General features: G+C 37.6%; 1 protein-coding gene across 5 annotated transcripts in view; it reads left to right on the top strand.

The window, feature by feature from the left end:
* Positions 1–26,297, top strand: part of IMMP2L (inner mitochondrial membrane peptidase subunit 2) — a 777,851-nt gene that overhangs the window by 291,651 nt on the left and 459,903 nt on the right. The gene's annotated exons all lie outside the window — the stretch shown is intronic.

Below are 26,297 nucleotides of genomic sequence, written 5' to 3'. Positions count from 1 at the left end.
TGGCTGCAGAGAATCTAGCTTAACCACTTGGTCTGAAGCTGAGTAGGCTGGACTGGCACAGGCTGAACCAGAAGTGGACTGAGTCCAGCAGTCACCGTCAATACTGTAGCCACAGTGGATGGCTGTCAGAGGTAGTGCCTACAGTGGCAGCAGCAGCAGAATCAACTAGACCAAAAAGAGCTAGCAGTCACTAGAGCCTCATAGGGCAGATGAATGAGGCAGTCAGATCTTTGCCTGGTGGCTTGAAACCAAACGGAGCAAATTTTTTAGGTGTCAGTCTCTGTTCTCACATCGTGGCTTCTGAGTTTTTTGTTTTGTTTTATTGTTAGTTCATCTGAACTCCAAGCTAATTTTTTTTTTAGATTATGTAGTTTATTCAGTTATTCCAAAAATATTTGTTGTGTTTCAACTATATATCCCAATCACCTTTCTTTCCTTGGTTGGTTATTCTATGCAGACTCTCGCTGCCAGATGCCTAGCAATTCAACACTTTTGTAGGATAAGTCAGACATGCACATAGCTGCTCTTCCACTTTCCCTGTCTGCTGTCTAGCAGCCCAGACTGGAGGGCCCCCATTCTGATACATGGACTGTGTTCAATAAGGCTTGGGAGCACAAGCAAGTTTTGTATTACCACCCTTTCTTCAGGGACGGCTGGAGCACCTGGAAGATTTATTTATTTATTTATTTTTATTGATTTAATAATGATAAACATTATTATAGGATAGAAGGTATAATTCCATATAATTCCCACCACCAGAGTTCTGTATCGCATCCCCTCCACTGGAAGCTTTCCTATTCTTTATCCCTCTGGAAGTATGGACCCAGGATCATTATGGGGTGCAGAAGGTAGAAGGTCTGAGTTTAGTAATTGCTTCTCCACCGGACTTGAGGGTTGACAGGTCGATCGATCCATACACCCAGCCTGTTTCTGGAGAGGTGGGGTTCTAGGACACATTGGTGAGCATGTCTCCTCAGGGAGTTCAGGATGAAATTATAGTAGCATCTGTAACTTGGTGGCTGAAAAGCAGTAAGATATAAAGCAGAACAAATTGTTTAATAATCAAGTTTTTGTTGTGGTGCTGGTGAGAGAGTAATTAGATGTTTATAGTTTGCCACCATCTTGTCCAGAAGTCCTGTTTCTCTATTTTCTCTACATGAATCAAGGGCTGATGGGTGGGAGGCTAGGGGTGGGGTGGAGGGCCATGATGGCAGATATCTCCAGATATACATTATACTACCTCAACTTCTTTCAGTGAAATTTTAATTAATTCACTAAGTAATTCTTGTAGTTGTGGGAATTGAGCCGAGGAAATCATACATGCATAGCATGCCCTCTATCATAGAGCTTCATTCTTGGCCCTCTTATTGATTTATTATTATTATTATTATTTTCATGTACAACATATCTACAGCTCTCCCAAAGACAATTTTTTTTTCTTTTTGCTTAATAGGACAGAGCAAAATTGAGAGCAGAGGGGAAGATAAAGAGAAAAAAAAAAAGAGAGAGAGCTACTTGTAGCACTGCTTCACTACTCATGAATCTTCCCCCTTGCAGGTGGGAAGCAAGAGCTTGAACCCAGGTCCTTGTACATGGTAAACATGTGCCTCTTAGAAACCTTTTATAAAATTCAAGATACTAACTCTAATTAACTTTGGTTTTCCAATCAAATATTGGAATAGACATTGTGGACACAAGTTCAAAGATCTGTTATTACCTAGAGCTTGACAGAATGCGTATACTGTGATTTTGAACTTTACTAGAACACATGACTGAAAAGGTAATTTTCTCTGCTGAGAGCACAGGAAATGGAAAGGATGGTATGTACAGCTCTGACTTTTTTCTGACCTTTACTGTTAGTATATTTGTTGTCTTTTTTTTACCCAACTCTCTATTGTGAAGTAATTATATTTATCTTCCTTCCTTTCTCTTTATTTTCTCGTTCCTTTCCCTTTTTCTTTTTTCCATTCCCTTCCCCTCTCTCTCTCTCTCTCTCTATTTCTTTCTTCCTTTTTCTCTCTCTCTATATAGCTTTTCTATAAAGCTATAGAGAAACTGAGAGAAAGGAGGAAATACAGACGTAGAGAGAAAGCATCAGTATTTCATTGTTCATGCATCATCCCCCCTACAGATGGGAACCAGGGGTTTGGACCTGGATCCTTGAGCATGGCAACATATGCACTCTAGTGAGTGTGCCACTGCCCACTCCTTGTGGTGGTTTCTGGAAAAATCATGACACATTTTTTTCTTAGAAAACCAGAAAAATATATAATGACTTTTTGGTCAACACAATATATATTTTTCTATAATTGGGTATTGACACTGTATTATTTATTCATTAAGTGATTTAAAATATTTGTATTCCATGATGTCTGCAAGCTATTGAGCACAAATTATATTTTTAAAACAAAATTTTATGATATATTATTTTCTTTTATTAAAGTTTTATATTATCTTTATTTATTGGACAAACAGCTAGAAATTGAGAGTAAATAGGGAGATAGAAAGGGAGAGAAGCAGAGAGACACCTGCAGCCCTGCTTCACCACTTATAAAGCTTTCCCCCTAGAGGTGGGGACCAGGGGCTTGAACTGAGGTCCTTGATCAGGTGCACATTGCCTGGTCCCCTGATACATTGTTTTATACACTGAAAATAGTCTTCTAGATGATAGTGTACAGATTTGGTTCATCACTATTATATTCTAGAAAGTTACCACAACAACAATAAAACAACAAAAGTGGGGGGAAGTACCCTCCAGGAGCAGTGGATTCGTGGTTCCGAGCCCCGTGATAACTCTAGAAGCAAAAAAAAAAAGATAGAAAGAAATAAAGAAAGTTAAGAAGTAGGAGGGACAAAAAAAAAAAAAAGTAGAAGGGACCAGGCGGTGGCACACCTGGCTCAGTGCACACATTATAGTGCACAATCACCCAGGTTCAAGCCCCTGGTCCCCACCTGCAGGGGGAAAGCTTCACAAGTGGTGAAGCAGGGCTGCAGGTTTCTCTCTCTGTCTCCCCCTCCCCTCCCCTTCAATTCCTCTCTATCTCAATAATAAATAAATTAATAAATAATAAAAAAGAAAGTTAAGAAGTAGGGAGGGAGACACAGAGAAAAAGAAGGTTCAGTAATTTATAAGTGACTACTGGGTATGTGAATGATATGATAACAATATGAATCACCCAGTTCCATTCATATTATAGAAAGATAACGAAGGATGACTTCAGTCTTCTAAATGAATATTTGTGACTTCTAGTCCCTTTTTGAATAAACTTCTAATTCATTTTTTTTATTTTTCCTCACAGAAGATCAAGTTTTTCAAAAACTTCACAATTTTACTTGTTTCATATTATGCTTTATAACTATGCTATATTTTTCTGCCATGTTTTTGATAATATGGCCATCTCATGTTCCCCATTATTTTGGGCAATAAAATAAACTGAGCTGAATATTCAAAACCCTTCTGGGCTGATCCACCTTTAGATTCATATCCTATTTTCTACTGTTTGTATTGAATTACTTCATTCTTTCATCTCTCAGTATCTTACTTCATTCTCTCCATTTCTATTTCTAAACAAGCTATCCTTCTCTATACTTGCAGTATTAATAGTTCTCCATCACCCACCCACTCCTGATATGTTCTCTCCTTTGTTTTCTTTGGTGAAAATTGAGCTTGTGTTTTTGGCCATGTCTGAACTGCTTTCATTTACAAGCAGACAAATCAGTATGTCTTTTCTTTCCTCTAAGCTTCTCTAGTCCTCTCTATGGTATTATCTTAATCCTTTTTAAGTAGTCCTTAATATTTTAGATCTGCAGTTTTCTTCACTACTATATGAATCATACAAACTCTTGTGTGTGTGTCAGGGTCCTGATGAAGGACCCCGCTTCTCAATCTGACTGAGTCATCTGACCCACTCTGTTGCGCACCAGAGGAGGGGGCTGAAGGTGTAAGACCAAGGACAATAGGTGTGAGTACAGCCAGGGATCTTTTCTTTCCCTGTAGATTATGAGAGATGAAGCTAAGGATCACCCCAGGATACTATTTGCCTATTAGTGCATTTATTATATGGCAAGCAAGAGTTTTTATAGGTTGGGTTAGGGGGGAAGAACAGGGCAGCTATGGCCTAACCTTATATGGTCAGGAATGTTAAGGGAGGAGGGGACCATTGGGATTCTTCAGACAGTTACTTGTTTACACCATATATGGTCAGGAGAGCAGGGAAACAGGAAATGGTGAGGGTCTTTCCAGTAACCTTTGGATTAAGTGGACCAACTAGTTTGAGAACAAAGAAGTGAACTGTTGTGCTAACATAGCAAGGATATGATGCCCATGTGGGCGGGGAGACTGACAGGGGGACTAAACCTGGAGAGCCATGGCCCTCCCTTGCTCGACCCTGAGATGGGGGAGACTGACGAGGTGGCTGTACTTTCAGGCACCCGTTTTTCCATAGGTGGTCCAAACCATGCTCAACCTCAGCCTCACAATTCCCCACATGTGTGGAATAAACTCATAAATATTTATTAAATAAATTGATAGCTTGAGCATTTAACTTAATATATTCTTTTATAGAGAAAAACTTAACTACTTAACTTAATTTTTCTTTATTTTCATTTTCCCTTTTCATCCAGTTTAAGTCCTGGTAAGGCCAGAGACCCATTCTGTATAGGCTTTATTGAGGAACTTATTATACAGTTTCAAGTTCTAGGGTTACTTCATATTTTTGACCAATTTTTAGTCCTCATTCATAGAAGTTACTTTTTAAAATTTTAAAGACTGTTATTTGACTTCTGTAATACTCACTCAGAACACATAGTGTATTTTTAAAAGATCCTTCTTATTAAAGATTATTAAGAATATAAGTATAATCCAGCAAGCATCACTTGAATAGTGTGCTTGCATTCAACCCAGGTTAGAACCTACCCAGCCTTACTGGAGGAAACTTTAGTTCTATTTTATCTTTCCTATGTTTCTGTCTTGGCCTATCTGTCTGAAAAAAAGTTGGCCTGAGTGAATCCCCAGTAATGACAAAATCATCATCATCATCATCATCCCCCCTCAGAAACCATATGTATGTGTGTATATATATTAGCTTTTTTTTTCTTGATAATCTCTGGGGCTTTACCTAGCCAAACTATCTTTTTGGATTCGAAGAGTGAGACTGAGAGGCAGAAAGAGAGAGAAAGGTAGAGAGAGGGGAAAAAAAAAAAAAGCACTGAATCTTTATTTAATACAATAGGGGACTTGGTTCCAACCTGTGCTTCTCACATGGTAAAGCAATGCACTATTCCAGTGAGTTATTTTGTCTGCCCTATTTTCTTATTTTATCCAGTTTGTAAAAGGAGGCACACCTTAAAATATGTGATACTTAAAATTATATCAGATGTTGAAAAAGAGAAATATTTCCTGCCTATGGCAGTGAGAAAATATTTATAAAATATGAGATTGCAGATAATTCCCAGAATTTTCTAAAACTAGTGTAACCGGTTGTAGATATGTATATCAGTGCCAAGCAGTGACACATCTGGTTAAATGCACACTTTACCATGCACAAGGATCTGGATTACAGCACCTAATTTCTCACTTGCAGTGAAGAATATTTGTGAGTGATGAAGCAGGTCTGCAGGTATCTTACCTTTCTCTCTCTCTCTCTCTCTCTCTCTCCCTCCCTCCCTCCCTCTCTTCTCTTCTTCCCTCTCTTTCTACCCTATCTAATAAAAGAGAAAGGAAAGAAAAAAAAAAAGGAAATTAATTGTCACAAGGATTGGTGGATTCTCCATCCAGGCACTGAACTCTACTGATAACTTTCATAGCAATAAATAATAATAATAGATTTCTACTTAGAAATAACTCAGTATATTTGATAAGTTTTGCATGTTTTCATGTCTTTCAGTTCATACCTGAAAAAATTCAGCTGATAGCATCAAGCCTAAAAATAAAGCAGATATATACACACATGAATTATGTTAAAAGTATGCTTCATCTTTCAAAAAAAAACCTTATTAGTTTTTTTCTCTTTTTAATTTTTATTAGTGATTAAATAATGATTAATAAGGCTGTAAGATAACAGGGGTACAATTCCATACGGTTCCTACCACCAGAGCTCTGTGTCCAGTCCCTCCACTGGAAACTTCCCTATTCTTTTTTTTTTTAATTTTTATTTATAAAAAGGAAACACTGACAAAAAACATAGGATAAGAGGGGTACAACTCCACACAATTCCCACCACCAGAACTCTGTGTCCCATCCCCTCCCCTGATAGCTTTCTTATTCTTTATCCCTCTGGGAGTATGGACCCATCCCTCTGGGAGTATAGACCAAATTTATTTATTTATTTATTTATTTATTACAGAATTACATGTCGACAGGGGTTTGAATCCACACCATTCCCACCACCAGAGGTCTGAATCTTCACTCTCCCCACTGCAATCCACCACAGTTCCCCTAAAGTTGTAGACGTGGGCCAACCATCTTCTCTATACAAAGTTGCCCCTTCTTTTCCTGGTTCAATCCTCTCTTTCCCTCTAAACCACTCATGACATCATAACTACCTCCATATGTCCCTCTCCTTTTCCTTCTCTCTCCCTGGTTGCTAATGGAGCTGGAGATAAGCCCTCTTATCTTCATTCTATCACTTTTCCCCTGCTGGGAATATGGATTGAGGTTGTTTATGGGGAGCAGAAGGTAGGAGTTCTGGCTTCTATAGCTGCTTCTCTGCTGAGCATGGACATTGACAGGCCATTCCATACCCCTCAGCCTGATTCTGTCTTTCCCTAGTGGACCAGAGCACTGGAGATGCAAAGGTTCAGGACATACTGGTGAGGTAGTCTGCCCAGAGAAGTTGGGGTGGAGTCATGGTAGCATCTGTAGCCTAGTGTCTGGAAGATGGCATGACCTAATTTGAGACAAAATGGTTAATGAACTGGAACCAGAAAGTAGGATCAGAGCAGATGAGATTAGGAATTTAAAGGGTAGAAGAAAGCTAGGGAAACCATTTTAGACATGTTCCTGAGGGCATACAACTACAGTAGTTTTGCTTAAGTTTGGTAGCTAGCCTAAGGTTGGGTGGGGATATTGTCTGAGAGAATGGTGTCAGAGTGGAGAAAAGTTGGATTAGGGCAGGGAGTAGCTCCCATTCTTTAAAAAAATAAATGTGGGAGTCCGGTGGTAGCTCAGTAGGTTAAGTGCACGTGTGAAGCAAAAGGACCAGTGTAAAGATCCCAGTTCAAGCCCTAGGCTTCCCACCTGCAGGGGGGGTCGCTTGACAGTCAGTGAAGAAGGTCTGCAGGTGTCTGTCTTTCTCTCCCCTTCTCTGTCTTCCCCTCCTCTCTCCGTTTCTCTCTGTCCTATCCAACAACGATGACATCAATAACAACAACAATAACTAGAACAATAAAAAACAACAAGGGCAACAAAAGGAAATCAATAAAAAATTTTTTTATTTTTTAATTTTTTTAAAAATTTTTTATTTAAGAAAGGATTAATGAACAAAAACATAAGGTAGGAGGGGTACAACTCCACACAATTCCCATCACCCAATCCCCATAGCCCACCCCCTCCCATGATAGCTTTCCCGTTCTCTAGCCCTCTGGGAGCATGGACCCAGGGTCGTTGAGGGTTGCAGAAGGTAAAAGGTCTGGCTTCTGTAATTGCTTCCCCGCTGAACATGGGCGTTGACTGGTCGGTCCATACTCCCAGTCTGCCTCTCTCTTTCCCTAGTAAGGTGTGTCTCTGGGGAAGCTGAGCTCCAGGACACATTGGTGGGGTCTTCAATCCAGGGAAGCCTGGCCAGCATCCTGGTGGCATCTGGAACCTGGTGATTGAAAAGAGAGTTAACATATGAAGCCAAACAATTTGTTGAGTAATCATGAATCCCAAGCTTGGAATAGTGGAGAGGAAGTGTTAGGGAGGTACTCAATGCAAACTCTAGTGTACTTCTGCTTTCAGGTATATATTTTGCAGTAGTTTATGGATACGTGTGCGCATAAGCTCTCTCTCACAGAAACTGGTGTATATCTAGGTTATGGGACTTTGTTAGAAAGTGAACCACCTGAGATGAAATTAGAGTGTACTGTAAAAGGAAAGGTCTCACCCGAGTAATGAAGCTGAAGGGTTGTCATTCCACACGTGAAGTCTCTGGATACAGTCTGACGTGAAGCATGTTGAGGTGGCAATCGTTGCGTTGGTTAGGTTGTGATCGGCGGATGCAATATTATTTGGTTTGGATTGGGAGATGCATACGGGAAAGTGGGCCCTATCCAAGGGTTCCAGGACTGGGGGAAGTAGGGGCTCTATAGTGGAGATGTGAGGTTCCTGCTGTCTTAGGGTTCAAAAAGACAATCGATAGTTAATATTATCATCACATTATTTGTTAATTGGGTTAACTTTGAAAAGTCCCTTTGTTATGGTTTGCTGTACAGTATCCAGTATCTTGTATATAGCTGTGCTATTGGATGCTTCTAATCTACTTGGTCTAGGCTTTTGAGAGAGTCCGCATATCAAATACATAGCCTATATATTAAAAAGATTCAGTTAATGTGGCTAAAATTAAGTATTTATCTCCATCCACCTGCTTCAGGGCCCATATGTAAATACATGCAGAGCTTATGTAACCTCTAAGTTACTATTAGTCAGAGCATATAGCTCATGGTCATATCTGAGGAACATTGCAGGCTGCACTTATTTCAAGACCAATGTTTTTCAATTGGCAGGGCAGGATACCCCCAGCCTCCCTTCAGAAACTGGGGCTATTCCTACCTTCATTTCTTTATGGTAGAGCTAAGCTCCTGAGAGGAGGACCGGAATTCTTTATGCAGTGCAGAAAGTGGGGGGTCTGGCTTTTGTAATTGCTTCTCCACTGGACATGGATGTTGGCAGGTCAATCCATACTCCTAGCCCATTTCTATCTTTCCCTAGGGTTCTGGAGAGGTGGGGTTCCAAGACACATTGATAAGGTTGTCTGCTCAGGAAGTTGAGGATGAAATCATAGTAACATCTGCAACTTGATGGCTGAATGGCAGTAAGATATAAAGCAGAACCAATTGTTTAATAAACAAGAACTCAAAACAATGAATAGAGCAGATAAAATTCGAGGGCTTCCGCTGAGAAGAAGCTAGAAAATCTATTTTAGGTATTTTCCAGGGGGCCCATGATTTTAGTTACTTTAGGTAACTAAAACCTGATAGGTTTGTTTGTTTTTCTGGAGCAATACAGAATGACTTTGTTTCCAACTTTATAGGGTAACTTTTCACTGGTATTTATGATAAGTTTACTCAAGCTTTTACCCATCAGGTATCTCCTCTGAACATAACTACTTTGTCACTATCACCGTTAATTTACTGCAGCTATCCAAGAGCTTGATAGTTGTTTTTTTTTTTGTGCAGGGGGAGGGGTAACAATTGGAGGTATATTACATTGCTGGTCATTTAGCTACATAAAAACTATGGCAGCAAAATAGGCAAAGGGGCAAAGATCAGCTAGTCATGATACTGGAGAGCCATGTGTCTTTAAGCTAGTTACCAGTGCTCCTGCTTGAGCCTGATAGTTTTTTAAAAATAATGTGCCAACTGATCTCTACTGAGCATCATGTCAGGAGTCTCTTCCTAGTGAAATGCCAAGATTAGTCATTTTAAGTTGAGCTAGGGAGTCAAACAGAAAAGTTTCAGGTAACAATGTATGACTATATTTCTCAAAAAAAGGGGGGAGGGAGAAAGAAAGAAGGAAAATAGGAATTAAGTCTGAGACAGAAAATGTTGCTTTCAAGAAGGAAAAAGAAGGTGCTATTAGTTCATGACAAGGCACCCCTTCCTTGGACTATGAAGGGACAGAAAGAACATTAGCTATGCCCCTTTAGATTGGAGAAGGGGTAGATGGTAGAGTAGAATCTAAAAGCTGGTAAGATTAAGCTTAGAGGCACATAAAACAGGACCTAGAAAATGAGAACACCTGGTCATGTTTATCTACTTGAGGTAAAACCTTCAGATATGTCTATAAATGGCCAGCTATTTTTTAGCAGGTTTTTATACTTGTGTATACAATAAAAGTAAATGAAGAAAAGTTATTCTATAGTTCAGATTGCTTTATAGTGTGCTAAAGTAATCAAGTTGATATGCTCTTTAGAGATTATTTAGTGCAATTATGCCTTCTAAAATGTCATTTTCTCTTAAAGGTTGATTGAACCCTACTTTGTGTTATTATATGAGGGTGTTGTGATCTTGATAATGGTAATGATTATTTGTCTAACCAATCAGTCTTGTTGATTGAATATAACTAAATGTTTGACATTTGGTTAGACTACTAAGAAGCACCTTTTTACTTTCTTGGTATGTAAATATATTGAAAATGAATATTGGTTCACCACTTTTAAAAACTATTTCATTTATTTATTAATTATTTTTAATGAGAGATATAGAAAGGAAGAACAGAGCTCTGCTCAGCTCTGCCTTATGGTGGTGTTGGAGACTGAATGAGGGACTTCAGAGCCTCAGACATGAAAGTTTTTTCCATTACTCCAACCCCCCCTTTTTAAACACTTTTAAATATTAAAGCTCCCTATTAATTTTTGAGATTGAATGTATTGTTTTGTTACCTTCTGAAAATTACTTCAAATTTTCAGAATAAACAACTTTTTCTTCTTAACTTCTCATCAATATATTTTTATAAATACTACTAATTATAATCTCTAAGTATTGAACCAGCACCAATGATAGTAAACTAGTGTAAGTTTAAAGAATTTTTGCAAAATTTGCATCAGGAATATTTAATTTACTATTATGGTACTTGTTCTGAGAAAACTAGCTTAAAATCATTATTTGAATAGTGATAAAATGTTTACAATTATGAACTTTTATTTACAGTCAACCTACTGAAAAAATATTAAATTTTTTTTTCTCACAAAGACCCAAAAAGCTTTTAATTTTCTACTCTGTATTCTGTGGCTAGTCTCATATATATTCTATAAGCCACCTGTAGATGGTATGATTTCACTCTCTTTGTTTTCATTAAAAATAATTAATAAATAAATGAAATAGTTTTTAAAAGTGGTGAACCAATATTCATTTTCAATATATTTACATACCAAGAAAGTAAAAAGGTGCTTCTTAGTAGTCTAACCAAATGTCAAACATTTAGTTAAGCCACCTGTACATGGTATGATTTCACTCTCTTTGTTTTCATTTGTCTAACAATTTTTATTTTGGCAACAGAGCTCATTTTCTCAATCTTCTCCACCCTAAGTAAACCTCTGCAAGAAAGCTTTTGTAATTATACTTCAAGGCTTTAACAAATATTTCATAACCTGGCAGTAAAAATGTCAGTTATTTGAACAAGAATGTAATTAAATGAATAATTAGCAGTGTGGTAATTCAGTAACAAAATGTAATTATTTAACCTGGTTATTAATTAAGGGCTTTGTTTGGTTTTTGAATTCTAATCAATAGTAAGCTGTTGTGGACAAAAATCTTGCTTTTACCCCTCCATTACTTGAACTATTAAAAATTAACTGAGTTATGTCAATAAAAATTGCTTAACTTTCCTTTTATTTAGCTATTACTTATCTAAGAGAATCTTGTTAAAATATCAATAACATGTATTTGCTGTAAACTATTAAAACTAAATCTTTGCAGTATTAGAGATATATACATTTGTAAGGACTCTATTTGAGGCCATTACTTCCTGACTGAAGACTAGGGAGAAAGAAACAAAAATTGAATTTTGGAGACTAAGATTATTTTGTTTGGTATTAGGTGCTGTGAACTGAGAGCAATAGGAGTAAGACAAATATGTAAAATGATGATTACTTATAATGACAGTATAAGTTAAGGATAGATTAACTAGTGATAACTCTTGGAATACCAAATAATGGAAATTAATTATTAGTACAAATTAAAAGCCTGGTGGAGAGGAATTAATATTTTAAAATTGAAGAAAGGACTTTATTGTTTGGTTGTATTTTTCAAAGTTGCATTTGAAGTCTGAAAGTGATAAAGGTAGATAGAAGTGACTTGGAACTCAGCATGATAGTGATGACTCAGCTCTTTGTTCTAGGATCTGAAGCATGTGCTTTGTTTTGTCATATCAGTTCTTCTTACAACCTGAGTAATATACATCAGTCTCCCATGAGGAGTTTAAAGTACTAAGGTTATTAGTTTCTGAGTTAAGATGTTTAATTCAGGTGGCCTTATTATAAAGTCTATGTGTTTGACTAGCTATTTTTATCCCTTCCAAAGTAAAATTTATTGATAATGATGTGTTAAGTTATATCCTAATGACAGTTTTCAAATGGCTATTAAAAACTAGAATAGTCTCTGTAGGTAAAATTCATTTTTATTATATACTCCCAAAGCAGAAAGAGACAACTCCACAATAAAGCCATAGAGTTCTTTGTAACTTTCCCTGATGGGGTTTATTTATGTTGTTATTGTACTGTTTGGTTTGGTCTCTTCCTTGATAGATGCAAATAAACTTCTTTTTCTTTTTTGAAATTTCTTTAATGGGAAATTAATGTTTTGCATTCGACAGTAAATACAATAGTTTGTACATGCATAACATTTCTCAGTTTTCCAAGTAAAAATACAAACCCCAATAGGTCCTTTTTCATCCTTTTTGGACCTGTATTCCTCCCCGCACCCAACCAGAGTCTTTTACTTTGGTGCAATACGCCAATTCCAGTTCAGGTTCTACTTGTGTTTTCTCATCTGACTTTGTTTTCAACTTCTGCCTGAGAGTGAGATCATCCCATATTCATCCTTCTGTTTCTGACTTATTTCACTTAACATGATTTTTTCAAGCTCCATCCAAGATCGGCTGAAAATGGTGAAGTCACCATTTTTTATAGCTGAGTAGTATTCCATTGTGTATATATACCACAACTTGCTCAGCCACTCATCTGTTGTTGGACACCTAGGTTACTTCCAGGTTTTGGCTATTACAAATTGTGCTGCCAAGAACATATGTGTACACAGATCCTTTTGGATGGGTGTGTTGGGTTCCTTAGGATATATCGCCAAGAGAGGAATTGCAGGATCATAGGGTAGATCCATTTCTAACCTTCTGAGAGTTCTCCAGACTGTTCTCCACAGAGGTTGGACCAATTTACATTCCTACCAGAAGTGTAGGAGGGTTCCTTTGACCAAACAACCGCTCTAGCATTTGTGTTGTTAACTTTTCTGATGTATGACATTCTCCCAGGAGTGAAGTGGTATCTAATTGTTTTGTTTATTTGCATTTCTCTGACAATCAAAGGCTTGGAGCATTTTTCCATGTGTTTCTTGGCCTTTTGGATCTCTTCTGTGGTGAATATTCTGTCCATGGCCTCTCCTCATTTTGGGTGGGCTCATTTGTTTTCTTGTCTTTGAGTTTGGCAAGCTCTTTACATATTTTGGTTATTAAACTCGTGTCTGATGTATGGCATGTAAAGATCTCCCATTCTGTGAGGGGTCTCTTGGTTTGGGTATTGGTTTCTTTTGCTGTGCAGAAGCTTTTTAATTTGATGTAGTCCCAGAGGTTTATGCTTGCCTTAGTCTTTTTATTCAGGACTTTTATTCTAGGAAAGGTTTTTGATAACTGTATCAATTTTGTTAGCCTGTTCATGTTATCTAGTTCCTCTTTGCTTAGTTTTGGAAGTTCGTAGATATCTAGGAAATCATCCATTTCTTCCAGGTTCTCTAGCTTGGTGGGTTATAGTTGTTCATAGAAGTCTCGCATGATATGTTGAATTTCTGTGATGTCTGCTGTGATAGCTCCACTTTCATTTATGATTCGATTTATTTGGGTCTTCTCCCTTTTTTGTTTTGTGAGTTTGGCTAAAGGTTTGTCGATTTTGTTCACTCTTTCGAAGAACCAACATTTACTTTCGTTGATCTTTTGTATGTTTTTCTTATTTTCAATGTTATTTATTTCTGCGCTAACTTTAATTATTTCTGTCTTTCTGGTTGCTTTAAGGTTCCTTTGTTCTTCTTCTTCTAGGTCTTTAAGATGTGCAGTCAGGCTGTTTATTTGTGCTTTCTCTTGTTTCCTAATATGTGCTTATATATATATGGCTATGAACTTCCCTCTCAGTACTGCCTTTAATATGTCCCAAATATTTTGAAAGCTTGTGTCCTCATTTTCATTGAACTCTCGAAATATATTGATTTCTTCCTTTATTTCCTTTTTGACCCAGTAGTTGTTAAGTAGTGTACTATTGAGCTTCCACATTTTGGGACTATTACTAATCTTTTGTAGATTGTTAAGTGTTAGTTTAATTCCATTGTGGAAGATGCTTGAGATGATTTCAATGCTCTTGAATTTGCTGTCTTTGTGACCTACCATATGGTCTATCCTTGAGAATGACCCATTTGGACTTGAGTAAAATATGTATGCCAGTTTTTTGGGATGAGTGACTCTAAAAATGTCCAACAGTTCTAGTTTATCTATCTCCTCATTTAGCTCCCTCATGTCTTTATTGATTTTCTGCCTGGATGATCTGTCAAGTTGAGAGAGTGGGGTGTTGAAGTCCCCTGCTATTACTATGTTGCTGTTAATATATTGCTGTAGCTCTTTCAGTAGGTGTTTGATGTATTTATATGGCTTCTCATTGGGTGCATAAATGTTAATAATTGTTAAGTCCTCTTAAGTGACTGATCCTCTGAGCATTAAGAAGTGTCCATCTCTATCTTTTTAAATTTTATTTATTTTAAAATCTATCATGTCATATATGAGAATATCAGTCCCTGCCCTTTTCTGTGGGCTGTTGGCTTGTATGATAGGTTTCCATTCTTTCACTTTGAGTCTGTGTTTGTCTTGTTGAGTTAGGTGGGTTTCTTGTAGATACCATATTGTTGGGTTGTGTTTTCTCATCCATCTTCCTACTCTGTGCCTTTTAATAGGTGAATTCAGGCCATTGACATTTATCAATATCAAAGACTGAAGATACTTTAACACCATTCTTTAGATTTTTAGAGTGTTCTGTTACATGACATATTTATGGTGGTCTGACTGTTTATAGGAGAACTTTCAAAACTTTTTTCAGGGCAGGCTTGGTGATAGTTGATTCTTTCAACTGTTGCTTGTCTGAGAAGGTTTTTATGCCTCCATCTAGTATGAATGACATGCTAGCAGGATACATCTAGTCTTGGTTGAAAGCCTTTCTCATTGACACCTGATAGATATTTTGCCATTCTCTTCTGACCTGTTGTGTTTGTATGGAGAAGTCTGCTGCTAATCTTATGGGTTTTCCTCTGTAGGTGACTCTGTTTTTCTCTTGCAGCCTTCAGGATCCTTTCTTTGTCCTAATTCCTTTCCATTCTAAATATGATGTGTCTTGGTGTCTTTAAGTCTGGGTTAATTCTGTCTGGGACCCTCTGGGGTTATTGAGCCTTTATGTCTTTGATGTTGTCTAGACTAGAGAAGTTTTTAGCTATTATGTCCTGAAGAATGCTTTCTTCCCCTCCCTCTCTTTCTTCCTCTGGTAAGCCAATAATGCATGTATTATTTCTTTTGACATCATCCCATAGGTCTCTGTTGTTGTTTTCAGTATCTCTTAATCTCTTTGAGATCTCTTACTTCTTTTTAAGTTGTCTCTAATTTGTCCTCGAACTTGCTAATTCTGTCTTCAGCCTCATTTATTCTATTCCCACTCCCTCTGCAGTTTTCTGGAATTTATCTATTTTGTTACCCTGTTCTGATACTGTTTTAGTTTGTTCAGCTAGTTGTGTTCTTAGCTCAGCTATTTCAGCTTTCAGCTCTCTAATAACCTTGAGATAATTAGTGTTTTCTTCCAGAGACTCATTGGTTATTTGTACATATCTGATGACAACTCTTTCAAACTCTTACTCCTGTGATTATTTCCTTAACTAGTGTTTAGATGTTGACCTCATTATTTTGTGCTTCAACCTTTGGGGGGGGTTAGTTGGACTCTTGTCCTGGATCATTTCTCCAATATTTCTTCTTGTTGGTTTAAACATTCAATTTAGTATTCTATGAAGTCCCTCTCTCAGTACTTTTCAAATTACTGATCACTCTTGCCTGTATTGACTTGTGTCTAAGTAAGGTAATTAAAAAGTTCACAGTTGTGGAATTTGACAGTTTTTTCAATATTAATTTAATCCTTGAGTTGGAGCTCAGTGTCTTAAAAGCCTCTTTTATTAATTTTCTTCCCTGTAGGGTATGGGAGCCTGAGGGCTTTTAGACTGTAAGTAGGCTTCTTAGCTTAGCCACTGACTCATGACCAAGAGATAAAGCAGGGTGTTGTTGGGATTCTTCTTCTAGCATTTGCCCTTCTTCCGTAGCCAGTCAACAGCGTCAGGTTGAGCCTGATGTAAAGTTTCGAGACCTCCTTTGAATCTGGAGAGGTGGCAGTCATTGACTATGTGGGTCATAGTCTGTCTGTGGCCGCAGGGGCAGTTATGTTCCAGCGATGGAACATAGCGGTGCACCGGCCATGGCCTGTTCGATAGCGATTGAGGAGGGCCCAATCATAACGTGCTAGGTGGGTTGACGCTTGCAGGGGTCTGTGATGAGGTGTTTGTCCTTTACCTCAGCTGACTGCCAACTCTGTTCCCAAGAGTCTGGAACAGAGAAGTTCAGTGTAGGCGTAGGGGACCAGATTGGGTGACGAGACGTCAAGCGTTGGACAGGGTGGGCAAAGATATCTGCGTATATTGGCAGGTCCGGTCGAGCGTAGACGTGGGAAATGAACTTAGATGATGCCGCATCCCGACGAATATCTGGCGGGGCGATGTTGCTGAGAACTGGCAGCCATGGAACCGGGGTGGAACGGATGGTTCCAGAAATTATCCTCATGGAGGAATATAATTTGGAATCAACCAAGTAGGCATGGGGGCTACGGAACCATACTGGGGCACAGTATTCTGCAGTAGAATAGCATAATGCCAGAGATGATGATCGTAGTGTGGAAGCGCTCATGCCTCATGAGGAGCTGGCCAGTCTTGCAATGATGTTATTCCTCACGCCCACCTTTGCTGCAGTTTTTATGAGATGTTTGTGAAATGACAGGGTGCGATCGAGAGTAACGCCAAGATAGACTGGCTGGGCTTCATGCCGGATTCTCGTATCGCCAAGCTGCACATTAAGCTCACGCGAGGCCGAGGCATGGTGTAGATGGAAAACAGATGATACCGTTTTTGCAGTGCTAGGGATTAGTCGCCATTTTTTACAGTAATCAGATATCAGAGACATGTCCTAATTAAAGTTTTAAAATAATTAAAAACCAACTTTTATATATTAAAAAAAAAACTTGAAAATGTAAATATACATGGCTGACTTTCCTAGGAAAATATGCTACCTAAACTGATTAAAAAATAAAACCTGACTACACAAAGTAACTGTGGTTACAATGGTTTAGTTAAGACACCAGACCTCACCAATGTGTCCTGGAAACTCCCCTCCCTAGAGCCCTGCCCATTAGGGAAAGACAGACACATGATCAGCACAATCAACAGGAAGCTCGGGTATCTTTCCCTCTCTTTTCTGTTTCTCTCTCTTACCTGAAACAGACCAGAGCAGAGACCCCAGCACACACACACACACACACACACACACACACACACACACACACACACACCTCACACCTCACTGAGAAGATAAATCCACAGTCATCTTAAACACAGGGCATTACAGGAAGGAAACTCCTGGAGTCACAGACAGACAGACAGACAGACAGAGAGAAGAAAGTCCTTAGTGCTGAAAGTGCCCCTCCCCCTCCCTCTCTCTCAATTTCTCTGGCTCTACCCAATATACTAAACGCTGCTGCCCAGATTCAACATAAAGCTGAGCCAGGAGTGCCCTGGGCTTTCTCCGTGCATCTTTCTCCCGTCTCTATCGCCACACAGGACTCTTATCTGTCCCATGTGTCACTGAGCACGAGGACAAGACACTACACATCACCTTCAACATGGCTGCTGATCACCTAAGTCTCTACCTCACTGTTTAAGGTTTCAAATGTGCATTAGCTCTGAACATAAGACAGCTTCTATCTGAAAAAAATAGAACACTTTACAAAATTTGATGTTAAATTAAGCTAAACAGTATTTATTTCGTGGCCTGGGAAGTGAAGCAATGGGCCAAGTTCTGTACCCTCAAGCACGCGGTCCTGAGCTGAGTCTCCTGTTGTTGGGATAATCCAGTGGTTATGCATAGAGACCCTCATAGCCCCACTGATAGGCCACTGAGGTATAGATCTTCTCCAGGGTTTTCTGGTTAGTTCTCTTTCCCCTGGTGTCAGCACAGGGCCTCCTCGCCACTGCTCCAGATTCTGAGGGCATTAGCAATGGCAATGGGGACTCACAGTTGCATTTGGTGAGTCTTATGGGAGTTCTCTCCTCCCTTCAGCTGTCTTTGTTGGTGAAACAGACTGGAGGTGGTGTCTCAACTGGTAAATTGCCACACTGTTACCAGCCACTTAATCTCTCCCCAGGCTCCTCTCTGTCCACAAGCCCCACGTGTTTACACTCACCAGTGATTTGGTGGGTTCCTGAAGTTGTTCTAGTCCTGTCTTTTTGCGGTCCCAATTGGTCTCCTTTGGTATTCCTAGTTGACCCAGGAGAGGAGAGGAGAGAAACACAGCAGCTGCTGCTCTGTAGCCCTGCCTCAGGAAGTTCAGAAGATCTTTAGTTCACTTGCAAATGATCTTCTAAGGCTATGCTCAACACTTAAAAATCTGAACATCAGAATAACTGGTTACTATCCTTGATAAAACTTACATAGACATAAACCTTATCTCTATTGCTAATATGGGACATATTTTTAATGTAATAAAAGACTAAAAAATTGCCACGTAAGTCTGGACTTAATCTATCATGGGCTAGAAAGCTAAGGGGGACTTACTTACATGAAGGGATATTAAAAGAAACATTTTTTTGTTTGTATCCTCTAGGTGAACAAAGAAGAAATAGTCTTAAGTCAAAGCATGGAGGAGCTAGTATTCTAAGATATGTGTAATGAAAAGTCTCTTCCAGTTGAAGGTTTTTATCGATTTTCTTAAATCACAATTTAATAAGAATAAGACAGTGTATGAGGTAGTTTTAAAGCAGTTCGGTGCATCATTAGGAAAACAGAGATAGTGCCAGGGGACTGTTGTTGGAGATATAGCGCTGTTTATTGTAGCTTGTTTTTAATTGTTCTATGCACTGGGGTTATAAATTCTATTCATAGAATGCATGCACTACTAGAGAATTTCAGAAAAGATCCTCCTAGTGTCACCCATATTGTTATGTAAAAACACTTAATACAAACACTGGAGCAAATGAATTTGTTCCAGCTGGTATTATTTTCAATGTTTATCAACTATGGTTTCCTCATTAGTTGCTTCAGCTTTTTCCCATAGACTTCTCTATAGAATTCTCTGTAAGATTAGACTTCTTCAGAGCAGTGGCAGTTAAGAAAGAGCAGAGCAAAATGGGATGGCTGATATTTCATGATGTGATCCGTTTCATGTGCAAAATTCCTAAGGTTGTTGTTTTTTATTGTAACTTAGTGTTATTTGTTATTTTGCATAGAAATACTTTGTAAATTTTATTCATGAAATCAAACCCAAGCAGTTAACAGTGGAAGGAGGAAGAAAAAATATGTTTTTGGTTAACAGCAGAGACCTTTTTGACCTATAATGTCCTGTAACATTCAATGCAACTGATTTCCCTCAGGAGCTGGGAAATTGGCTCTGTGACAATTCCCATAGAGAAGTTCTAGAAATGGCAATAACAATGCCCTTGAAATAAATGTATAGAATATCCAGTAAAAATACTTTGAAAGGTTGCATTCATTTTATGTATGAGACCTTGATATATTATATGTATTGGTATTGTATCAGATTTATTTGTGAAAAAGAATTTAGTCTCCCTACTATGCAGTGAAACCTTGCACCTACCCTACAAATAAAATTATTGTCTACCCTACAAATAAAATTATGAACAGATATTCTGGTAAAATGTTCAAATAATGTAAAAATGTTCAAGTAATGATAACATTAACAAAAACAGTTTTGATTTGGATAGAAATATTTGACTGTCTATTTTGTACATTTGCTATTTGTGATTATTCAAGTCAAGGCTTTAAAAATTGTTTCTTTTTTTTTTTTTTACCATGCAAGAAATAATATAATGAGGTAGATGAAAGTAAGAAAAAAATAATGGTGCCATTTAGATTTGGTTCACATATGAAACTTTTGCACATCATCAAGAGCAAGCTGCAAGTGTGAAATGCTACTGTCCAGGCATCCCAGACACTGCAGGCTGTAAACTGTCTGTTCAAGGAAGTTTACTTTGACAAATAAAGGTAGTATCACAAACTTTGTCTTAAAACTATTTATTCCAATACACCATCAGAGTTTATTTGTTTGCTTGTAAGATAACAAGGGTACAATTCCACACAGTTCCAGCCACCAGAGTTTCGTGTCCCATACCCTCCATTGGAAGCTTCCCTATTCTTTATCCCTCTCTGGGAGTATGGACCAACGTTCTTTATGGGGAGCATAAGGTGGAAGACCTGCTTCTGTAATTGCTTCTCCACTGGACATGGATGTTGGCAGGTTGATCCATAATCTCAGCCTGTTTCTATCTTTCCCTAGTGGGGTGAGTTCTAGAACACATTGTTGAGGTCATCTGCCTGGGGAGGTCAGGATGGTGATGGCGTCATGGTAGTGTCTGCAACTTGGTGGCTGAAAGGTGGTAAGATGAAAAAACAAATTGTTTAAAAAACAGGAACCCAAAGGTAGAAATAGAGGAAATGGAACTAGGGGTCTTTCTGTGGAAAGAGGATAGTAAGACTATTTTAGGTATATTCCATGTGGACCATGCCTTTAGTAATTTTTGCTTGAGCCTGATAGCTAGGATCCAGATGGACTAAAAGTATTGTCTGGGAAGATGGTGTCAGAGTTGTGAATATGACTAAAAAACTGAATTAGGGCAGAGAGTAGCTCCCAAATATGAGGAAAGTTTATGAATAAAAACTGTAGTCCCCATCTATCTGACCTATGACCCATATCTACTTATTTAGTTGAGGAGCTTATGTACCCTCTAAGTCTGTTTCAGTCTAAGCTTGCAGTCCATGGTCACAATTAGGAACATTCTAAGCTGCACTCATTTCAAGACCAGTCTTCCTTGAGTGGCATTGTAGTTTGACCTAGACACTCTTCAAAGAGTGGGGCTACCCCTTCCATTGCTGCCCTAGAGAATCTATGGCTTTCAAAATCTGCAAGAGCCCTCTCTATTTAGTGTTCCTGATTTTTTAAAACAAATGTTTGTTTACTTAAATGTTTTCCCCCTTCAGTTTGCTTTTTTTTTTTTATGAATTTGAGTTATATATTATTTTTGTGTGATAGTAGCTGCTAGACAGGAACTTTGAAGAAAACTAGATAATAGGCACAATAATATGTAAATATGTGTGATTATCTTTAGGTTAATTCATAAATATCTTAGAACTTTATGATTTATAGTTTGCTAAATCGTCAGTTAAACATGGTGCTTTATTTTGCTAGATTCCTTTAGTGATCTGGTTAAAGTGAAGATTATCATTTTATAATTTTCTTTCTATTTGGAAACAGAATCTGTATAATTCTGTTTTGAGTATTTATTTATTATTTTATTCGAGGTTTAATTGTTTACAATACAATTGCTGGCAGATAGGTACAATTTCTCATTTCCGCATAATGGATGTCTGCAGAATATTCTCAGCCCCAACTTAGGTTCTTTCCCACTACATCCTCTCCAACCACACCCTTTCTCTTTCCCCAGAGCCTTTTGCTTAGGTGCAATAAAATCTAAATTATACTTTGTATTTGCTCTTTCTGTCCTTGTTTCATTTTCTTTTTAATTTTTTGAAATTATCTTTATTTATTTATTGGATAGAGACAGTCAGAAATTGAGAGGAAGGGGCAGACAGAGAGGGGCTACCCTGCTTCACCACTCACAAAGCTTTCCTCCTGCAGGTGGGGACCAGGGGCTTGAACCTGGTCCTTGCACATGGCAACATGTGCACTCAACCAGGTGTGCCACCACCCGCCCCCTCCTTGTTTCATTTTCTTCCTTTCTTCCTTCATTTCTTCTCTCTCTCCTCCCTCCCTCCCTCCCTTCCTTCCTTCCTTCCTTCCTTCCTACCTTCCTCCTTCCCTTCCTTCTTCTCGTCTTCCCCTCCCTCCCTCCCTTCCTTCCTTCCTTCCTTCCTTCCTCCCTCCCTTCCTCCTCCCTTCCTTCTCCTCCTCTTCCCCTCCCTCCCTCCCTCCCTCCCTCCCTCCCTCCCTCCCTCCCTTCCTTCCTTCCTTCCTTCCTTCCTTCCTTCCTTCCTTCCTTCCCACCAGGGTTATCGCTGGGAGTGCAAGCACTATGAATCCACTACTCCCAGCAGCTAGTTTTTTTTCTTTCTTTCTATTTTATTTGATAGGACAGGAGGAAAGGAGGGAGATAGGAAGAGAGATATCTACAGACCTGATTTACCACTTGTGAAGCATCCCTCCTGCAGATGGGGAGCTTGAACTTGAACCTATGTTCTTACTCATACTAATTGGTGCAATCAATATATGCGCCATTGGGCTGAGCGCCCTCATTCTTGTTTCTTAAGTAACACCTATACATGAGATCATCCAACGTGATGCCTTCAAGTTTTGATCACAACATTGCAAAGGAGGAGATAGTCATTTTAAACAGCTGCACAACAATTCATTGTATATATGTGTCACAACTTCCTTAACCACTCACGATCTGTTGATTTTTCCTCTTTGATTTCTAACAATTGACTCTGTGAAAGTCCATGATTTCTTTGATCTTTTAATCTTTGTTTCTTTCTTTCTTTGTTTCTATCTATTTATCTACCTTTCTTTCTTTCTCTCTCTTCCTCCTCTTCTTCTTTTTTAAAATTTGTATTAGGGGGTTAATGGTTTACAGTGCAGTTATTGACACATAGGTACTATTTCTTATTATTATTTCTTACCAGTTCTCTTCAGAGCTCTAATTGTGTACTCCAAGGTTTTGGGGTTTCTTAGGACCTCAGTTTATCTTGTGGTGGCAGTGAACATACTTCACAGGTTGTTATGAAAAATTATTTTCTGTGTAAAAGTATTTATTGTGATACTTGCATGTAGGTGGTGGTAACTAGGTAGTTGTGGCTTATTTTTTAAAATTAATTTGTTTTCGTAATTTAAATAGCCAAGGGTTTATTAGATTATAAAATCTACCTGAAGAGAGAAAATAGACCATTGTAATTTATCAGCTACAACTACTACAAACTATTTGTGTTTACATGTTATTACATTGATACACAGAATATACATCAGTCAGCATTTGAACTTTAGTAAACAGAAAAATTTGCGAAGTATTACACTTTAATCAGACTGTTTCTTAATGAGTGTTATAATGCAGAGATGACTCTGGGATTATAAATTTAAATGATTTTTTTAATGTCTTGCAGTTCATGTTGTAATTTATCTAAACAGAAAGGGACTATACTTTTATCTTAAACGTAGATGTTTCTCATGAGACATTTGCTTCAGTCAGCAATGTGAACTTTTGAATATATTTTGAAAACTACTCACATCAGAATTTGTCTCAATCACAGAAATTTCTTGGACAAACCATTGTAATTTCTCATCCACTATGGAAATGCTATTATTTTAGAATAATATTTTTAAATGCAGATCCTGTAAAAGGTGATAGATAGCAATTCTAAAGTGAGATTTATTTCCTTTCTGACTCTAGATTGGGATGGTCAGACTGTAAGAGCATGACTGAACAGTGAGTTTTTTCTATGTAGCAATTCTTAGTGTATGACTCTTAAATGTTATTAAAACAACTGTGTTAAGATTTATCCCTAACATATTTCTTATAAGAATAACACGTTTGATGTGATCCCAAGACACAAAAATGTTTTCCCACAGGAGTTTTAGATTACACTGATTTTTAAAAATATATATATTTTTTAAAATATATATTTATTTATTATTGAGAAGATGGGGAGACAGAAAGGGAAAAAGAAAGAGAGACAACTACACCCCTGCTTCACCATTCATGAAGCTTTCCCCCTGCAGGTGGGGACCATACATCACTGATTTCTTAAGTAGTTGGGAGTCTTCTTTTGTGGATTATATTGATCTTCTACTGATCGGATTGCGTGTTATCCTTAGTATCTGTTTTCTTTTTCCTTTTTTTTTTTTTCATTTTTCCTTTTCATTTTTTCATTGTTCCTTTGTATCAAACCTATATCTCTCCTTCAAGGAAATGAAAAAGAACTTAATAAGTTATTTTATTTCTTAATTATTAGCAGATACAGGACAAGTAGCTTTATGAGTCTAATTACTAGTTTCTTGTTCCTATAATATTAATAAAAACAGTACTTTATTTTATTAATTTATTTACTTATTTATTTCTTTATTTTACTAGAGCACTTCTCACTTTTGGTTTATGGTGGCGTGGGACATTGAACCTGGAACCTGGGAGTTTCAGGCATGAGAGTCAATTTGCATGGCATCATGCTATCTCTATTGCCCTAAACAGTGTTCAGTACTTTCCTATTATCATTAAGAAGTACTTATTACTACTCTCTTCTTTAAAAGCATATATTTTGCCTTCCATGATCTACGTATTTAAAATAATGCCTTCCTTAAAGGAAGTATGTAAATAATGCCCTTTTGCCCTGATGTTTACTTTTCTTCACAGTAATATTGACAACTGCCATATGTAATATCTTTTTATCTATGGTCAGTCTCTTTTAGAATGAAAATGGCAAAACAGGGAGATTTTGTTTACTTCTATATTCCAGTGCCAGATACAAAAGATTTCTTCAGTAAATATTGACTGAATGAATATAATCAAAACAAAACAAAACATATGCCTTACTTATTATGGTAATTTTTCTTTTTATGGAAGCATTTGTTTTGCGGAAAGTTTATATCAAATAAGTTAGCTATTTCTCTAATTTTTATATGTAGATTTGAGTTTACAGTACTATGGAGGTTTTTATATTTATTTCCAGTTTTCTGCATAATAAATTGTCTCTTTGTAAAGACTAGATTATTTCCTCTCGCTATTCTAAGTTAGGGCAGAAGATCATCTTTGAGGTATATCTATGTTAAACATGTTCTCCCGATATCATAGGCACCTATTAATTTCTTCTTATGTTGTCTGCTTACTTGTTCCACCACTTTCCAAATGCATTTCAGGAAGCTAGCTAGCTGTGAACCCACTATGTCCCATGTGTACTCATCTCCATTTCTACTCCACTAATCAGTTAGGGTTGGGTCAACTGGAGTTCATAGAGTAACATAGCTTATTATCTCTTTATCCCATTTGTAAAGGGAAGTAGTCCATTTCTCCATACTCCCTTCTTGTTCTTTTCCTTTGATACTTTTTTTTTTTTTTTTAGCACTGTTTCAACCAGTCTCTGTGAAGAATCAATTCTTCGTATCCTCTTTACTATAGATCATTAGAGTGCAGCAACTTAGAACAAAGTAGAAACACTTGAATCACTGGCTGGGTTCAAGAGTAAAACTGACTGTGAGGATGCTCATCTTTGCCCCATTTGGGATATTTGGAGGAGATCAGTCTAAATGTAGGCCTCCATGGGAGAAAGAAAGACACTTTTCCAACAATGAATTCTATATGACAGGAAACTGAAAATATGTAAGTGCAATTATTTTTATTCCTAAAACTTGTCATCAAAAAATTGTCAGTTGGTGGACTTAGTAGACAGCATTCCTGAAGTAGAGTTATTACCTTTTCCAGGACACATTTAAGTTTTATTAATGGATTTTAGTTGTACTTTTTTTTATTCCCCAAATAGAGATCATGAAAATTAGTAACTTCATTTCAAAAGAATAGGTATCTTTCATTTGACTTATGATTGTTTCTCAAAGACGAGTTTGCTTTATACTTGGACAAGCATTTTTTTTATCATAACATCTGACACTTTGAAGTAAAGAAACTACTTGAAAGATGTATTTCGAGATTGGCATCTAGTTTTTTATGTCGATTGGGTAGAGAATAACTCTCTATAAATTGCAAAAAGATTGCATACTGAAATTGAAGCAATTGCCTGTGGATTTGGTATGATAAATGTTGGCTGAGGACAACACATTGATTTTCATTAGGATGAAGGCATGCTCTGCATATCCATTTAATGAAATGTTTGTATATAAAAGATGTTTTGGAGTCCTCCAAGCTTAAGTGTTTGATCTCATATGAGTTTCTTAGGAAAATAGAAATAATTTCCTCCTCAGATAAGCAAATTATAAAAAGTACATGAGTAGGGCTTGATTTTACCTTTGTGGAAGACTTAACCTAAAATATACATGGGAAAGTTCTTTTGTTTGTCATTGAAATAC

Source organism: Erinaceus europaeus, chromosome 8 (assembly GCF_950295315.1).
Source record: "Erinaceus europaeus chromosome 8, mEriEur2.1, whole genome shotgun sequence".
Taxonomy (NCBI): Eukaryota; Metazoa; Chordata; class Mammalia; order Eulipotyphla; family Erinaceidae; genus Erinaceus; species Erinaceus europaeus.
Note: the sequence above shows the minus strand (reverse complement) of the source record. Positions and strands in the feature narration are given on the sequence as shown.